The sequence below is a fragment of the Humulus lupulus genome, chromosome 8 (assembly GCF_963169125.1).
Source record: "Humulus lupulus chromosome 8, drHumLupu1.1, whole genome shotgun sequence".
Classification (NCBI taxonomy): Eukaryota; Viridiplantae; Streptophyta; class Magnoliopsida; order Rosales; family Cannabaceae; genus Humulus; species Humulus lupulus.
In genome coordinates this window covers 79,362,610-79,366,095 of record NC_084800.1, presented here as the reverse complement: position 1 = coordinate 79,366,095, position 3,486 = coordinate 79,362,610, and the positions used below count along the sequence as shown (strand labels likewise).

Below are 3,486 nucleotides of genomic sequence, written 5' to 3'. Positions count from 1 at the left end.
AAACTAAAATAAATAAATAATATAACAAGTGAATGCAAAGCCAATCCCATAACTATCATATAAACTATAACTTACCAAAGCTATAAATAAGAAAAGAGAATACAGTGCAAATAAAATCAAACTTGTCAAACAACTTGCTGTCATTAAGACATTAGTTTTTCAGATAGTAGGGAGCAATGAAGACATAAAATGTTTCATAACTTTCTTTATAAAGCAAGGCAAAGGCTTGATACATTACAAACATAATCAAGCAAAGTTTTTTTTTCAAATAATAAAAAAAACAGCTATATGTCCTTTACTGATATTAAAACAAGGAAATACAAATCAAGGCAACTTAATCTTAACTAGAGTTTATAAGAGCAAGCATATTCCTACTGAATTTCCAATAACTTAGTAATATAATCAGAATTTGGTATTATTCCATTGTATGCACTACTAGGAAACAAGGAAATTGTTAAAGTAATTGGACCTATGTAATTGTGGCATGATTAAATTACCAAATTTAAAAAAATAGACCAGCAGTAGCAACAAAATAGAGCAGCAGTAGCAGTAAAAAAACGACACAAACCAGTACCAAAATACACCAAAGCCAATAGCAAAATACATATTCTATGCCATTAAACCAGTAGAAAAATGCACCAAAGATGTTAAAGAAAAAAATAAAAAACAATCGAAAGAAAAAAAAATAGAAGGAAATGAAAAAACAGAGGAAAGTGAAAATGGAGCTTTGAAAGAAAAAACAAAGATGTTTATGAAGCTGGTACATATTGAGGCATTTTAACAAGAATGTTATGTGCAAACCTAAGCAGTACAAAGGAAAGAAAATATTTAAAACATCCCTAAAATCAGTTTGGAGATGTAGATTCTCCCTCAAAACATCATTATCACAAAGCAGAACCATAAACCTAAATCCAAAAACATAAATAAAAATCCCCAAATTATATAACTTAACGGACAAAATCAATTCTCAGTCACAAGAACTAAAACAACTCTGAATTGCAGTAAATGGCTAGACTTTATTTGGGGATTGAACATGGTTAATTAAACAAAGAGAACAAACACTTAATTAAACTTTAAACTAAGATTTTTAAACAACTTCTTGAACAAATTAGATATAGGTCAAAATTCATAAACTAATTTGTAGACATATTAGAGAACTCTTATAGCAAAAAAAATAACATATTCTATAAATCAAATGCAAGACAACATAACATATGGTAGAAATATAGTCCTGACAACCATATCCTCAAACTCAGGGTGCCAAGATTTCGACAAAAACACACATGTAAAAAAACCTCTTTATCTTAATCAAACAAATAAGAATAGATTATATTTGATCTTAGCCAAGGAGGTGATTACCTTTAGCTTTGCTGCTGAACATCCCTGCAACAACTGCCAGGCTCTCCTCACTAGTCTCTTGACCCTACATGTCAAAGTTTCTTCAAGTCAAGAAAATTACAATATGCAAATTAATTACCATTTGATAAAATCTCATCACTCTGATCCAAAGTGTACCTGTACAAAACTACACATAAAGTTTTATTTGAACCAGAAGATTGTACCCATTATTATTTTTTTTTTCTATAAGAAGACGATAAGATAAATAATTTTTCTAAAAAAACAAAAGTTTTATTATAGATAAAGAGATGAAAAAGAAAAAAAAATGAAAACTTTAGAACTAAACACCACTAGTCTGAGTTTTTCCAGCTAGGACTAACCAAAAATCTTATAAAATATATACATAAACATATCTTACATGTATACTTGAAACAACTCTAGCCAGAGCCTTAACCAGGCCCTCAACAATATTGGTGTTCTTGGGATGCCTATATAGCATATACCATAAATTAGGCCAGTCAGACTTAATACAGCTATATAAGAAAATATCCTAAACGAAAAAAAGAAGATTGGTACAAGTGATCTTACATATCAAAGTTCTAGAAGAGAATCCGCAAAGTTCGTGCCTCCAAACAAAAACCCTGTCAAAGTTCCACCTTTGTAATTATTCAAACAGCTTTACAAGGCTCTACCATAATCTTCTATGTCGCACATACTACATAAATAAAGAGTATGTTTCCACTTCCAGAATTACCCTCAGGACTTTAAGAACAAGAATGTGATGCCATAAAGGCAAATCAAGAAAAGTTGCCTTCAACAACATACTGAGAAAACTCTAAAAAACAGAAACTCTAAATCTAAAACCAATATAAAAAATAGAATACCCAAAGCTAGCGGCATATCCACAAACCTCAAAGTCACCAAATTTAGTAATCCAAAATCCTTAAACAAACCAAACCTATAGTTAATAGAAACATCATCAATAATTCATATTAAAAATTGCATAAATCCCTAAAACAGAAACAATATATAATAATTATTTTAAAAATTAATCAAAGATGATGCCTAAGAATAAAAATTCATCATTACCATTTTAGATAAGTGGGGATGTAAACAAAATAAACCATTTTCTTCACGGCGACGGTACCCTAGTCCCATTGAAGTCCCTACCGTTACAACACCATCCCCACAGTCCCACCTCCATGCTAACATCTGCAACAACAGAGAAAGAAAGAGAGAGAATGAGATTGTGGGTGGGAGGGAAAGAACTAAATCTGGAGAAGGAAATGAGAATTACCCGATTGACGGAGAGAGAGTCACAAAGAAGGAAAGAGAGCCAAAATTTCCAAACAAAATCAAACCAATAACTGCCAAGCTCAGACATATCAATGGCGGCACAATCGACACTCCCTGAAAAAGAAGCAAAACCCAGATAAACAAAAGGGAATAAAATGAGAGGGAGAGACAAACGAAGGTCACGTTTACCAGGGTTCTTTCTTCTAGCCAGCGACCGAGAGAGATACATAGGGAAGGACAGGGTAGCGTGGTCGAGGTGTGTTTAAGCGGCTCAACTAATGGGATTAGAGAGCACCGGCGGCGTGAAGACGAGAGAGCCGAGAGAGAGAGAGAGAGAGAAGCAAGAGGTTGATGAGTGTGAGATAGGTATTAGGGATTCATAATTGGGAAAACCCTCTTTTGTTTTTCCTTTGGTCTATTTCAGGCGCCTAATTTTCATTTGCTGCCTAAAGCATAAAAAATTAGATCCGTGTTTTTTTATTAGGTATATTAGCAACACTCCTACAAATATGTTATATTTTTGATGTCATATTTGGTCAAAATTGTTGTAGTGAGAGATCGTAAGAGAAAAAAAAAATCAAATTAAGGGACAACCGTTACTAAAAAAAAAAAAATCTTTTAGGACAACAACAAATCTCAATATTAAGGATTATTAATATAAAAGTTGAGGTTATTTTTAATTTTATACATTCGAGAAAGTATCAATGTAACAATTTAATGTTAAGGGACAATGAGAATCAATCATCTTAGGCAACTAATTATTAATTCTCAAACAACAATAATTTTTCAAGTTCAGGGACTTGAATAAAGAACAATTGTTCAAATTAACTTTAAGGCTCAACAATTGCCAAT

At 32.0% G+C, this 3,486-nt stretch overlaps 1 long non-coding RNA gene across 1 annotated transcript; it reads right to left on the bottom strand.

Annotated features, from left to right (window-relative positions):
• Positions 1-1,366: 1,366 nt before the first annotated feature.
• LOC133793914 (uncharacterized) lies at positions 1,367-2,976 on the bottom strand. The gene is made up of 5 exons (XR_009875024.1): positions 2,824-2,976; positions 2,636-2,748; positions 1,927-2,550; positions 1,757-1,826; positions 1,367-1,423 (listed from the first exon to the last, which is right to left on the bottom strand). It is a non-coding gene; the product is annotated as an uncharacterized LOC133793914 (long non-coding RNA).
• Positions 2,977-3,486: the final 510 nt, after the last annotated feature.